This window comes from Macaca fascicularis, chromosome 17 (assembly GCF_037993035.2).
Source record: "Macaca fascicularis isolate 582-1 chromosome 17, T2T-MFA8v1.1".
Lineage (NCBI taxonomy): Eukaryota > Metazoa > Chordata > Mammalia > Primates > Cercopithecidae > Macaca > Macaca fascicularis.
Window position 1 is genome coordinate 75,101,571 of NC_088391.1, and position 16,190 is coordinate 75,117,760.

The following is a 16,190-nucleotide window of genomic DNA, read 5'->3' on the forward strand; positions in this document are numbered from 1 at the left end:
AGGATCGAATAAAAAAACTTACTTCAGGCCAGGTACGGTGGCTCATGCCTGTAATCCAGCACTTTGGGAGGCCGAGGTGGTGGATCACTTGAGGTCAGGAGTTTGAGACCAGCCTGGTCAACATGGCAAAACCCCGTCTCTACTAAAAATACAAAAAATTAGCCAGGAGCGGTGGCAGGGGCCTGTAATCTCAGCTACTTGGCAGGCTGAGGCAGGAGAATTGATTGAACCCGGGAGGCGGAGGTTGCAGTGAGCTGAGATCATGCCGTTGCACTCCAGCCTCATGACAAAGGGAGACTCTGTCTCAAAAAACAAACAAAAAATCTTACTTCGTATCTGCCAACATTTTGGACACTAGCAATATAGACTGCCTAAGAGCACAGGCAGAGTCTCAAGTGTCTTTGATTAGCTCTTTCTAAGAAACCATCCAGATAATTTCAATCGTGTCCCATTTTCTTAGCTGGTATCTAGAGCAATTCACAACCTCCCAGGTTATCTGTCAGCATTTAGGTTCATCTACGAAATGTTCAGTGTATCCCCCAATATGAATACAGTGTGCACCCCTTCCTAACTCCTGTCAACACAAACTCTCCTTTGATGTTCATGTGAACTCAAAATCTGTCATCAACAAAATCCATTAAATAGTCATCATTTTTTTCAGAACTTTCCTAACTAATGCAAAAGCCTGAATGTCAGTTGAAGATACTGTGTTCTCTCCCTTTTCGTCTGTGTACTGCAGAGAAGGTGAACTAGGTCCTTCACTAAACTTTCATTACCACTTTTATGTCACTGTTTTATCTTCCTCCCTAGAAAAGCAAAGAATTTTGAAGCACCTGTTACTACCCTAGATGCTTCTCCTTGACCACATGCTTCCTACTATTCCTCACTAATGACATGGGTTTTTTTCCCTTTTTTTAATTTACCTTTTTTTTTTGATTCCTTTATTTCTTTTTTTGTTTGTTTGTTTTAATTTTAAATTTACTTTAAGTTCTGGGATACATTTGCCAGAACATGCGGTGTTTGGTTTTCTGTTCCTGTGTTAGTTTGCTGAGAATGATGGTCTCCAGCTTCATCCATGTCCCTGAACATGACATGATTTCATTCGTTTTTATCACTGCGTAGTATTCCATGGTATATATGTGCCACATTTTCTTTGTCCAGTCTGTCATTAATGGGCATTTGGGTTCTAAGTCTTTGCTATTGTAAATATTGCTACAATAAATATATGTGTGCGTGTGTCTTTGTAGTAGAATGATTTATAATCCAAGTAATTATATATTTTAATAGCCAAGTTGCTGTCTTTTATCCTCTAATGTTCATGTTATTTTTATTGGTTTAAATATTTCCATGCTCTACATTTTGAATGGTCTAACCTGCCACTCCACTTCAGTCATCTACTCCTAAATCTCTGGTCTCTGTCATTGTTGATAGCCATGTCACTTCTAAATCCTCTATTTTAACATGTTAAACTTGGTATATAAAAAAAGAAAGCTGAAAGTTAATTTTAAACCTTCCTTCAATTATGTGAAGAGTTATTTCCCAGAATGTAGTAACTAATCTTTTGAAATATTAATGGAATTGCTTAGGCGTAATTTTGGAAAGACCCTTAGGAGTTGGGTAATCTATAACAACAATGAAAATGTGGATTTCATCTCTGGATATTTTCAACATAGATTTTACTTACTTTAATGCACATAATTCTTTCTATTTACTGACGGCTTATTTTCTAAGAAAATATAAATTAGATATGCTATCGTTAAGATAAAGATAGGATCATCATTGCTGTTGAAGGTTAAGATAAAGAAATAATAATGAGAATATAAAACATTCTATGCTTGAACAAATTATATATATTGGCAACAAGTTTGAAAATCTGTAACAAAGAGAGATATAATGTTTTAGTTCATTACAAAGGACTTTCTTCATCTTCTCTAGCTACAAACATTAAGTGACCTAGAGTTAAAAATATATAAATCTTAATAAAATCATTTTAAAAGAAGAATATCTGTTGTGCTAAGACACTGAATGTATTCCAAAAATTGTTTCCATTAAATTATCAAATTTTGTAGCCTCCTTTGCGTTACTCTCTGCATGCTTAAGCCTTGGCTTTCATGTCAATTTAACATTTATTCATTAAATTTAGAAACACAATTAAGTGTTATACTGAAAGTAAGTACTTAAGGCTTTATTCTGATGAGTGTTTTGCTTATATTTTCACTTTATGAAAACAGTGGTTGGAAGCTGAAATACCATTTCCGTATAACTATAGCAACCTACACATTGTTTTAATAAAAATGCCAATATAAAGCTTTACCAAGCATCAAAAATGTTCTCAAGGAAAACATCTTTCTATTATATATTTGAATTTATGGCCTGCAGAGCTAAGATAACAGGTTTTGGCCATTTAAGAAGTTGATATAAATGGCTCTGTAAACTCCATATTATTTCTTCATTACTTGCTATGATATTGTGTGAGGACATCACTTATCACGTTGTAAGTTTTAATATGATAACTTAGGTTAAAATGAAAGCGTTAGTCAACAGTTTGTATGGATTTTTATTGCTTTCAATGAGTTTTGGCTTTACATCAATGTAGCACCAAAATAGCCTTATTTTATTAAATCAACATGCCAAAGATAAAATACAAAAATAAGCTTTCGTATAGATTTGCCCTTCCATTAAATGAATATCCTTTATCTTATAAAGGGAGATAATTATATCATAACAATGATAGTAAATATCCAAATTTAACTTTACAAGGCTTAAATTAAATGAGAAATCTGCAGTTGGACATGATGTACTGTTAGATGTTGCAGTAGAGAATGGCTCAAATTCTATTACTTCTTTTAAATAAATAATACTTTCTGTCTGATAGTTAATTTTGTAGTGTCATTTCCAATAGCATTGGACAACAAGTACATATATATAATGGTGACATAATTTACTTAAGTAGTTTAAATATGCTTTCACAAAACATGTAGTTTTTCTATAAGTGAAAACAGGCATTACTGAGAATGATTTGAGGCATAATTTTTCTGAAGACACATTGGTTTGCTATTTGGAAATTGGTGCTCATGTTGGCTCAAAGAGCAATCACGTCTTTGAATAGGGCCCTAACAAAGTTGACATTTATGATAAAGCAAAGAGCGTATTTATCCATCTTCATAATCAAGTGTAAGCTAAGAGTTGATGGGTGTGCCATATGCATGCATAAATGATGCTTTCATCCGTTGCATCTGTTCATATTAATAATGATAATTCTTAAACAGTGATTTTCATCTTAAAGAGTGTTACAAATGCCAACTAATTAATTAATCCCTTAAGTGTTTAATTGCATATGGATAATTAAACACACTTTTTGCCATCAATGCTTATAGAGCAAACATTAAAAAGAGAAATCATACTAAGCCTCATTTTCTAACCAATGGATAAAGGATGTGTCTTTCATACATTTTGGTAGAAGCAGCGTATATAGGATTTTTGTTTCTAAAAATACCATTTGCAGAAAAAGCAATTTGATTATATTAATATGTGTTATGTAATTATTTCTATTTTTGAAAATTATAAACCACATTAGTATATTAAAGCTGTTGAGATGTGTATATAAATTGTTTATTATGTGAAACACAGAACGTTGGAAACTTACTTGGTTGTTGAATCTCTGTTTTATAAGACCCAGTCATACGCCTTGGACTAAGTCTTGTTTAGAAATCTTTTGGAGTTGATGCAGTTTGTTTTATGTATGATACATCTCAAGCAGGTGGAAGACTATTCGAGCCAATGTTCTTCTTTCTAATTTGGCCATGTGGCCTTCTGTATTCATAGCTTTTTCATGTGTTCTTACTTCCAAGTGGTTCTGAATATTATTTCAGATTAAATATGAGTAAACCATTATAATATCAAAACACAGCAAAAATTGATTTCCTACTGTCACTGATCTATCAGTAATGATTCACTAGTAAATACTAAATCTTCTAATACCAGTGTTTCTAAATGAAGACACTTTCTGCATTTTTTAGTGGGAAATTTCTTTATTGTGAAGGATTGTATTCCATACACCAGGGAGTTTAACATTTTTGACCCTGTTCTCAGCTTCTTCCTCACTTTCACATTTGATTGTATCCTGACAATTATTTTATATTTATTAATATGTTTTGTGTTCCCAATGTGTCTATGTTTGTAAGGCTTGTGTATGACTTTTGTTTTAGGAAATTTTGTGTTTTTGCCTGAATGTAATAACAAAAAGGAAATTACTACTACTCCATGAAAATGCATTATATTGTCTTTCTCTCTTAAGAACAGTTTATGTAAATCGTCTTAAAACAGTTTATGGGAATTAAGTTTGTTAAATATTCAAACTTACCAATGGCCTAGAGGTCCCTTGAGAAGAAATCTCATGGTTATTTGTACAGTTGGTGAACATAATATTTATTCATCAAATACTGAATTAACATTACTTAGTTTTTGGATATTTTCTGGAGAACTGAGGATATAGCTGTGATTTTCATGAGATCAATGCCCAAAGGTATATGTAAATAAATGCCATGACTAGAAAAACGACTGCAAAACAAGGAACTTCTATCAGAAATTCTGTTTTCCCTAAGATAATCAACATTGTAGTTTTTCTTTATTTTAAACTTGTCTAGACTGTTGAATTAATGTATACACACTATAGAATGGAAAACAAAAACTTCAAATTGATAAATGTGCATAGTAATGAAGATCTCAGCATGATTTTTAAAATTCCACAGATATTAGCAAAATCTATATTGTCATTTATGCAACTAAACTGAGGCTGTAGTTTTTGGAGATAAAGTTTAGTAACACCTCATGGGAACATAATGAATAATTTTAATTAATTAGTAGATGGTCAAGATGGAAAACGTATAGAAGTCTTAGTGTAGGAATTGCGGCTTAGTGAGGGTTGATACTGCCTTCCATCAGATATATTTTTTAAAGCTTTTTCATGCACTTCTTCTTGTCCTACCAATGTTTGTTAAGATTGACACTAAGGATAGTCTGGGAGTGTGTATTTGTTGGGATGGTTGTTTGTTTATCTATATTTATCAATGATAAAATTCTTAAATCTGTAGCTGTGCCCTTGAATAACATCAGTACAAAATAAGTTCATGATGAATGAATTATCTATATTGTTAATGACCTTTTAGAAAATTATGGGTGTTTTTGCCTAAATGTAATAACAAAGGAGAAGTGACTACTACTCCACGGAAATACATTATATCACCTTTCTCTTTTAAGGACAGTTTATGGAAATTAAATTTGTTAAATATTCAAATTTATCAATGGCCCAGAGGTACCTTTAGAAGAAATTTTCAATGAGATGATCATAATTATTGGTGTCATGACAACAGGTCAATGAAATTGCTATTTTGAGAGCAAAGCCAGACTGTGAGAAGTCTGTGACAGTAAAACACATGAAGGAATCACTAGTCTCATGATAGCTCATTCAGGAAAGTAGTTAAAGGTGCAAAGACCAGAGTTTTGAGAGGAAAGCTTATCTGTACTCTATGCTGTATATTACCTAATGTATATGCTATTGTATTAATCTGCTTTGTGGTAAAGATATTCAACATTTTGGGAGACATTAACAAACCCAGGGTTTGAGATATGAAGCAAGAATATAAGGCATCAGTTAAAATGTGGGTAGAAACGTGATCTGAACATATGGAGTATTTTTTTTAATAAAAATATTTTAGGAAGATATAACACAGGAGAAATTTTCTTAAGTGGAAGATCATGACACAACAATGTGGTGAATATTATTGGGAAAGGAGGGGAGTTACAGCTATTTGGTCCAGGAAGTCTCAGAAAATATAGCCCATTTATATCTGGTGTTTTATCATTATAGCAGGCCTGATGCAACTATCTATTCAATCTTCTCATCAGTAAATTTGTAAATTGACTTATAATAATAAAACAAATTTCATAGAGCTGTTGTAAAGGTTAATTGGAATAGTATATGTAAACACTTTTAAAGAATAAGTACTATACTAAATGTCTACTTTTAAAAGTTTCTGTTTCTAATATTTTTATGTGCAATTATAGGATACAATTTGAGAGGACGTTTTTCTGTCCAAAAGGTCTGTTTCTTTTTCTACAAATCTTCTGCAGATGATGAAAACCCCAACATTGTTGACTAATTTCTTTGTGTTAAAGAACTCTTGTTGAAACTAACATTGCCCATTTAGAGTTATAAGGTATAAACTATTACTTTAGTATAAAGACCTTTCTTAAATCTTTTCTATTGAGGTTTGAGACAATAATAAAAGAAAGTAATGCAAATCGTAGTACAATATTTTGGAAAATGTTGGTGACATGTTGTCACTGGGCAGGCGGGATAAGACTATGAAAAGACAAATAATTATAAGAAAAACCTAAATTGTTTTAAAATTTCCAACAGTGAAAATTAAGAAATTATTCCCCCATATGATATATATTGGAAATAGAAGTAGCAATGTTCCAAGATTAAACAGATTTTTGTTTCTTTATATACATTTTTCTCTTACTTAAGCTAGAAGCAAAAAAAGGATCAAATTTAAGAAAAGGAACTATGCATTTTTGTTGCAAATAAGCTTAATCAAGGTAATATTCTCTCAAATATGCAAAGAATTCTTAATAAAAAGAGTTTACTTAAGCTTAAATAACATATGTACTAACAATTTTACCTCTGTGTTTTATAATTAGACATAAACTACTTGCATATAAGTCAACTTTATTTACAAAACTAAAATTGGTAAACATTTCACTTTAGAATGCACCACTCTCAGATTCTGCTGGTCTTGCTTTTGAGTTTGTAAATGTTGTATATTGAAGGTTTAGCACAATGAGAAAATCTTGACATCAATGGCATTTTGTTGTCAACTTAGTAGGGTATAAGTCAGGATGAAATAAAATTAGCATCCTGAAATCTATAAAAGGTGATTTGTTTAGTAAAAGCAAAGATTAGAGCCTTTATATAATTATTTGCATATTATAATACCCACAACAAGTTACCTAGAAATGGCACAAAATTTTATTGTGATATAAATTATAGGTAAAAATATTATTATATAATAATACTCAAATTGTAAGTTATCAGGAATTTTAAAATTAGATGATATATAGATTCTCTACATCCTAACTTGAGTAATAAAATTGTCCATAAAAATTTTGTTCTTTGCTTATCCTCTGGGAAATTACAACCTTCAGGAAAATAAAAACTTTCTCTATTTGAATTGTTTGCAGATTCCCACCATTCTGCTAATTACTCAACCTTGTCCCACACTCTGACATTTTGTCAATTTTACTGAAATAATTGTTATGTATGTTATTGAAATTTAGTTCTGAAAGTCTAATCTGATAAAAGTTTACATAACTTTTGATTGCAAATCAGGTTTTTGAGTAAGAGGCAGACTGGAAAACTAAGTAGCTAAGTAGTTAAAAGTAGCTAAACTAAGCAGCTAAAACTAAGTAGCTAAAAATGAAGGTTTCTCAAACCTTCATTCTTAAATTAGTTCCTTAACATAGGAAACAGGAAAAGTAATAGTAATTGCCTGCTTGAGCATCTCTCACAATATGCAGTTTATTAGTGTCATTAATAAACTGTGAAATTACAACTTTTCTGTGAAGAGTTACTTCATATGTCATTCTAAAAATGGATATATACAGAATGTCAATTAAAGCCGTTGACGCAGATATTTATTAGCTTTTTGCCAAAACCTCTAAATTTATTAGGTATAAATTTTTAAATAATAAAGTTAATTTTTAGAATAAACTGTTATATTGTTAAACTTTTTATTATTGCATATATAAAAGTAAAGCTGAACGAATAATTATCTTGTGATTTGATTTATGTAGCTTTATATAAATGTGGTTATATATATGCATAGTAAAAGAGAGCAGAAATATGCATAATTAAAAATCCCCATTTTTGTACTTGATATGTTATTTCTTTCCTAAATTTGTATGGATTAGAGGTTGAAGTGGATTGATCAGGGATTCTATTAGAGAGATAGGGTTTTATGCATTGTTCCTTTTCAGGCTTGTTATTGAGAGTGAGGATAAACATAAGAGTCAGGTGTTCCTATTATTACTCAAAGTGCAGGGTTCCCTGTAAAATGAATTAACAACGAGACAAGGACTTCAGTCCAACATAGGCCTACAAATCTTTCTTACTTGAATTGGAGACAAATAGGGGCTTACCTTAATTTTCCATCATTCTCAACTGAAAATGGGAAAGTACGAACAGTGGGAAAGGAGAACTTCACATGCCCTCAAAGGCCAGTCTTGCCTGAACTTCTCACCTCAAGCAGAATGAAAGGTCAAGGTACCTTCATCATATCTGAGCACAGACAGACCAGTACCAGCAGAGATCCTAAATGGAGACTGCTTACTGCTTTCATATGCAATATTTCTGCTCCCAAATTCAATGACGTATTACGCAACAGATGCTGGGTCCACAGAATAGGCCAACTACAATTCTTCCTAAAGGAAGCACTGGGTACCAGAAAGTAAATAGAGCTGAAACCCCCTTTAGAACTAGGAATAACAGCATGAATCTCTTAAGACTATATTTGTTATTTTTTCATTTTATTTTAAATTAAAAATTGACACTAAATGAAATGTGGAAGCATGTAAATAGTTTCTGAGGATTTTTTTTTTTTTTAAATAAAACAATGAAAACAACATATGGTCAACAATGTTTTAAATAGCTTAATAAGAAAAGACCATATTCAGCTTAAAGAGCATGTAATAACCAAGTACTTATATTTAGTGCAGAGTTTAATTGTGGTCAAATTTAAATTGCTATACTTAAACTGTATTATTTCACAGCCCATTCGGTTATCATGTAAAAGCACCACACATCAGCTCAGGTAAGCATAGTAGAGGTAAAATTAAGAGATGATTTTTAAAAATGAGGACAGACAACTGCAAGTCTGTTCATCAAAATGCATCGGAGGTTTTCTCTGACAGTATCAGATAAAGGAAGCTTTGCAATCAAGACCTGGCAAACAAGAACAACATAACAAACTGTGCTGATGTGTGATACTACAATGGCGGGACCCAGCAGAAACGAACACAGTGAACAAACTGTGCTGATGTGTGATACTACAATGGCGGGACCCAGCAGAAACGAACACAGTGAACAAAATGTGCTGATGTGTGATACTACAATGGCGGGACCCAGCAGAAACGAACACAGTGAACAAACTGTGCTGATGTGTGATACTACAATGGCGGGACCCAGCAGAAACGAACACAGTGAACAAAATGTGCTGATGTGTGATACTACAATGGCGGGACCCAGCAGAAACGAACACAGGGTTCTTCCCAGAGGATAAAAGGCTTAACCTTTTATGCTATGCAATCCTGTAAAAAGAAACGTGGGAGGTAAGGCTACCATTTCTACACAGAGACGGAGAAAAGAGATTTTCTTGGGAAATTCACACACTTTTCAGGCAAAGAAACTTTGGAATCAGAAGGCACTAATGTTGAATCCTTTTTCTACCAAATTACAGTTGCTTTGTTGCTGTGTTGCTTTGGACAAGTTGCCAAAATATGTTTAAAATTCATAAGGCAACTTGAAACACATGGGTTAGTTATAGTATTCTCAAAGACTGATGTTATTTTTCATTAGCTGAGTGAGATTGAATACATTAATCCCAGGCCTTAACTTCCTCATATTAAAATTGTGATAATGAATATTCACCATACAGCAAGTATATCTGATAAAATCTTCCAAGGATATTGTGAACATAAAATTTGATAATATATGTAAAGTATCCACATTTGTGCCTGCTTTAACAAATGTTAGTTAATCTCTGTCCCTGTTAATTATATCCTCCTCTAAGACAAAAATTTGAGAAAATACTAAATGACTCTTTTGTGGTGATTATGTCATAAATCAAAACAAAACAAAAAACCCAATTATTGGCACATATTGCTGATGGGAGTGTAAATTTTTATAATTAGGAAAACAATATAGCAATTCCATTCTACGTGTATACCCAAGATAAATAAAAACGTGTTCACACAAAATCTTGTATTAATACATACTTATTCACAGCAGTGCTATGCATAATATCTCAATCTGTAAACAACTCAAATACTCATCAAGTGATAAATGGATATACAAAAGAGGTATACATCTATATAAGAGAATATTATTTATCCTTGAAAAAGAGTGAAGTATTGACATACGCTATACCATGGGTGAATCTTGAAAACATACCATGTAAAAGAAGTGAGACACAAAGGCAATATATTATATATGATTCTTTTTTTTATTAAATGTCCAACATAGACAAATAGACAAAACATTAGTTTGTGGTTGTATTAGGCTGTTCTTGTATTGCTGTACCTCAGACTGAGTAATTTATAAGAAAAAACATTTAATTGGTTCACTGTGCAAGCGTTACAGGAAGCATAACGTCAGCATCTGCTTGTAGGGAGGGCTCAGGGAGCTTCCAGGCATGGCAGAGTGTGAAGGGGGAGTAGGTGTCTCACATGGAGGGAGCAGGAGTGAGAGAGAGAGAATGGGGAGGTGCTAAGCACTTGAAAATGACCAGATCTCATGAGAACTTATTCACTGTGCCTAGGATAGCACCAAGGGTATGGCATTGAATCATTCACAAGAAATTTGCCCCTATGATCCAACCACCTCCATCCAGACCTCACCTCCAACATTCGGGGTTAGATTTCAGCATGAAATTCAGGGCAGGGACACACATTGAAACTGTGCCAGTGGTTATCAGGACTTTGTCAGGAGGAGATACAGGGAGTGATTGCTAATAGGTATGGGGTTTCCTTTGGAATAATGAACTACTCTGGAATTAATGGTGATGATTGCAAAATCTTGTGAACAGTATAAAAAATCATTGATTTGAACCTATTAAAAGGGTCAATTACCCTTATTTGTGACCATATTCTACAGAAATAAAGCTACCAGCAAATAAATTAAAAAGGCTTATATCCAAGTATTTGTCATGGCAAGCAACATAAATAACCATCTACAAGGAATGTTTGAATATAGTCTGATGAAATGATAACAAAAGTGTTAATGTGCTTACCATGTACCTGATAGTGGATTAAACACTTTGCATATATTGTATATTTGTTACTCATATCAACATTTTGTAGATACAATTATTTTTTATTCTATAGATGAGGAAATTAAAGCATAGGAAGACAGCAATGTGCTTAAGGTCGTGGCATTGTTTGCATTCAGGAACTGAAATGATAATACCTATATCATAGGGTGGTTTTGATTATTAAATGAGATAATACATGAAAAGTGCTTAGAACAGATTAGAAAGTCATAGGCCTATGTGATGTTCAATTTTATCAGTCATCTTTGCTAGATGCCATGGTGCCCAGTCATTTGGTCAAATATTATTCCATTTGTTTCTGTGAGGTTAATTTTTACATGAGATTAACACTTAAATTAGTAGACTTCGAATATAGCAGATTGCTCTCCATTATATGGATGGGGCTTATTAAATTAGTTGAAGGACTTAAGGGAAATAAAAAAAAAAAAATGGACTTTTCAGGAGGTAGAGGTAATTCTGCCAGCAGACTCAAATAGCGACTCTTCCCTGGGTTTTCAGCTGGCCAGCCTACTTTGCAGATTTTAGACTTATGAACCTCCTCCATAATCATATGAGTCTACTCCTTAACATTGATCTCTCTTCCACCTTCTCTGTGTGTGTGTGTATAATTATATATAATACATAATAATATAATATATAATACATGAAATATATACATACGTATATATACATATGTCCATATATATATATGTAAGATATATATACAGAAATATATACTCTGTTGGTTCTGTTGCTCTGGAAAACCATGATGAAAACGCCCTAATTAGGTTTCTTTTTAATCAAGAAGAAAAAATGTAAATTGGCAAACATTTTTATAATAACATTTTGTAATAAGAAATTAGGTGTTTATACATATATCTGTTTCTTATTCATAGAAAAAAATGTAGAAAGATGAATATAAAGTGGAATAATGAAAAATTACATTCAGGCATTGTATTTTGTACACATCTGTATGACCTAATTTGATGCAATAAGCATATAAAGCTTTTGTAGTTTGAAAGGAAAAGTCTTTAAAATATTTAAACATTTAAAAAAATATTTAAAAAAATATTTAAAAACCAACAAAGTAAACAATAAGGACAACAAAGCATCAGAAAAACCTATGTTATATGAATTTGGAGGCACAATTACATACAGTGGAGTCATAACTGACAGTAAATTGCCAGGAAAGGAAGGGTTTAGCTGTGTCATGTTCCAAACAGGCTAAACATAGAGAATCAGTGGGAAAAAAAAATCACTCTAAATTCGGAGATTAGTAGGTTTTTTCCCCTAAGGTTTCTAAATACTATCCTGATTTTGTAAGTTATTTACATACCTTAGAAATTCCTACTGTTTACGACTCTGTCTAAACAGAAACATAGCCAGATGCCTACTTGAACTGCCTATGTGAGATAATTCAACATCCTACAAATTTTTCTCCAATTAATGGTTTGGTTATTAGTTTAGCTGACATAAAACATGTATTTGGCTGAGATTTAACCAAACTCTGTGAAACGCCCTCCTAATAAACTGTGTAATATTTCTAAGAAATAAAACAAATTTGTCCTTTAGGTTTTGAAGGTCTACATTTTTTTCCTTTAGCCCATATCTGAAAACTAATTCCTGGTGAAAAGTCATACTAAAAGTCATATAGCAAATTGATAGCAAAGCCACAAATAGAATCTAGTAATTCTTATTTTCATGTCCAGACTTTAATCATTGAACCAGACGAGTTGCCACTTTCTCTGACTGATCACCCTTAGCATTTAATCCTTCTTCCAAGATTCCCATTTATAGAGGTGACATAATTCAAAGTTTCTGCATGGGTCACACGACAGACAAAGGCATGTGTGGGATTAATTTGCTGAGGATGACAAAAATTACAAAACTGAAATGGTTTGGGATAATAAACCCAAAATATGTTTGATATTTCAGAATGGAAAACTGCTCCCCAAAATAACAAAGATGTGCAGTGTGTCATTGCAATAATCCCTTGGTCTCACTCTATCAAATGCACACAGGGGCTTGAAAATAAATGTAAGGAATGATTTACCAGAGATGCTGATGCATAAAGACATATTCAAACTTGAGAGAACACATTTCTATCAGCTTCAGTGCCAACATCCTCAAAGCTGCAAGGCTAAACATTCCACATCCTGAAATTAGCATCTTAAGCTTCATGAAATAGTGTAGAAAGTGCAATAGCCAGGATACTATGGTGCACAGCTGCCACTGGGGATTCCAGGGTGTTATGTATATTCTAAAGGGCATGGATATTGGGGATGCAGCTGCTTCTCCCCTTGATTGAAGAATAGCTGTTGCTTCTTATTGCTTCTTATCCACAAGCCCAGGACCTCATATATTTTTCCTCAGCTTAACAAGGGGGAGCAGTGTAACATGCTGGTAAAGAGCAACATGTTTCAAATTGAATGATAATTTTTTACGGGTAATTGAGGTGAGTAAAAATAGAAGCAGATTCGTTTAGCTTTTTTATTTTCTTGAATTTTTCTTCTTCATTCATGCTTCTCATTTAATAACTCAGAAAATTAAAACACTTTTCTCAATATTCACAGTAAAACAACCATGTCTGATTAAATCTCTGATGCATTGAAGTTAGAAGAGATCCAATATCAAATCTAGATTAACCAGCATCTTACTTATTTTTAGATAGAGCTTCATCGTGTTGTGTGTTTGGAGGTATGTGGATGTGTGCTTTCCTTTAGTCTCTACTAGGATCTTGTCTAGAAGCTGAAACTTCGGTAAGGCAATAGGAACTCTTAAGTGCAGGTACCTCTCATAGAAATTGGAGTAGCCCACTTGGATACGTATCTTCTGAGAACTGATTGTTACCTTTCAGATGGCCTCACTCTTGTAACAGACCTGTTCAAAAGACACTTTGGAATCAGTCTTTGCAGTCTGCCTTGTGAAAGCGATGTTGTTTACCTGCTTTGTCTAAAGTGGGTAGCATAATCATACGTGTAGTAGAACCCATGCTGTCCGTAGTTATTAATAATATCTGAAAGTTTTCTATTATAAACACCTTAAAAATTAAATAATCATTGAAATCACTTTGAGAAACTTACATATATAGAGACATCTATAACCAAATATAGAAATTATTTAAATCATTTTTTTTCAAATATTCTATAAATTTCCACTCAAGGATTTCCTGAAACTCAGCCAAATACATCATTCTATCTTTGAGAAAAGTCTCTGAGACTATCTTAATTAATCATTTCCTTTTTCTGAATCCTAGCTCTGCATCATATGAAGCTACCTGTAGAAGTCTCATGCTGTTTCAAATACCATGTTTCTGCATTTAAATGGCCATTTACATATTTGTTTATTTTGATTTGTTTTAGTTTTCGTTCCTTGAACACTGTGTTTCAGGTCCTACTGTCCATCCTTTACATATGATATCTAACAAGATTGTGTCCTAAGAGAGCATACCTTCTTCTAGAGTTTGAAGGGAGAAATCAAGAGTTCTGTTATAAGCACAATCCATTTGTGATGCTGTTACCTACCAAAGCCATGTGGCAAACTGGACAGTTTGATAAATGAATTTCAAGTTCAAGAAAATGGTTAGTTCTGACAAATAAACATCAGAGTCAATCTGTGGAGTTTCTAAAATTATAGGTAGAAAGCACAGGGGCCAGCAAAGGGGATGACATTGGGAGGCAAGAGTGTAATGCTGTCCCTTACACCAAGTGAAGTAAGTATTATAGGAAGAAAGGAGTCATTAGTAATGTCAAATACTGCTGAGAGTCTAATCAGTTGAGGGCTTAGAATTTGCCACTGGCTTTGGCTTAGTGAAGTTGTTATGAACTTGGTAAGGACAATTTCTTTGGAGAAGTAGAAATGAAAACCTAATTATTGTGAATGAAGGAATGCATCAAACGAGAACACGAAAAACTGTATAGGCAAATATTTCAGTTTTGCAATAAAGGGAAGAAAGAAATGGAAAGATAAGTGAAAACCTTGTGAGCAATAGTTTTACTATTTTTTGAAAAATTGTTGAATGGCATTATAAAGAATAGCAAAAATGGGTATGATAAATTTTCTGCTCTCAGAGAACTTTGTACATATGCAATATCATTTGTATCATTTATATCAATGTCACATAAAAAAGATGATTAGTTTCACTAGACCTTAATTTGAAATTTTGCTTTTGTTGGTCCTCTACAATTTTTGGTTATCTTCTATTATTTTGCAGGCAATGTGGAAAATGAAGAAAAGCAACCAACTCTGAAACTTCGAACAGTATGTTATATTTAAAATCTATTTTTATTTTAAAACAAATCATTCACTTACATACAGGGTTGTAATTATATTTGTATAGTAACAGATGTCCTATAGTTCTTCAAAGTGACATGAACTCCCTTCTATCACCCATTATGGTTGTGAGGTATGATAGTGTCTTGATATTATATTGTAGTTTTCTACTGCAGAAAAAAATCCTCAGGAAATAAATAAAGGAGGCTGCAACCCTTAAGATTTACTAGACATATGAAAAGAATAATGCAGTGGAAATTATGCATGTAAATGGCCTTCCTTTAATTTATTTCCATAAAAGTATTTCTTTATAATTTGTTTTATTTCTTTATAATGATGCTGCTATTGCTTTTAAACAGAAATATAAAGCCCTTCATAATTTTGTTCACACAATTTTGTTTACATATGTTTTCTCTATATTATTTCATGTAAATTTATCAGTATGGATGCCTCATTAGTAACATATATTTGTACTCATAAAATAGTGAAGTACAAACTTTAAATCTTTAACATCACCCTATCTCCAATCTACCAGAGCAACAAAGAAAAATGTGCTGCCTTCCTTGTGATAATAGTAACATTGATCATTGTATCTTTCAGATGAGACCTTAGCTTTCTTTGACAAGTTCATTCCTGAAGTATTTTTTTCTATAAAGTTAATAATTACTTTTTATAGACTTCCACATAGTATTTCAAGGCAAAGCATCCACTAAGTTATATTAGATATAAATTTGCCACTGTATGTTTTCTGACTGATTTCTCAGAAACCTTGAACTTGCCATGCAAGAAAGATTTTTCACTCCACTAATCCTTCAAGCATTTTTTTTTTTT

At 32.7% G+C, this 16,190-nt stretch overlaps 1 long non-coding RNA gene across 1 annotated transcript in view; it reads left to right on the top strand.

Moving 5' to 3' along the window:
- Nucleotides 1-15,778, top strand: part of LOC123569819 (uncharacterized) — a 95,188-nt gene extending 79,410 nt beyond the window's left edge. The window contains exon 3 of the long non-coding RNA XR_010582456.2: nucleotides 15,301-15,778. This is a non-coding gene — a long non-coding RNA (uncharacterized lncRNA). The remainder of the gene's footprint in view (nucleotides 1-15,300) is intronic.
- The last annotated feature ends 412 nt before the right edge of the window (nucleotides 15,779-16,190 follow it).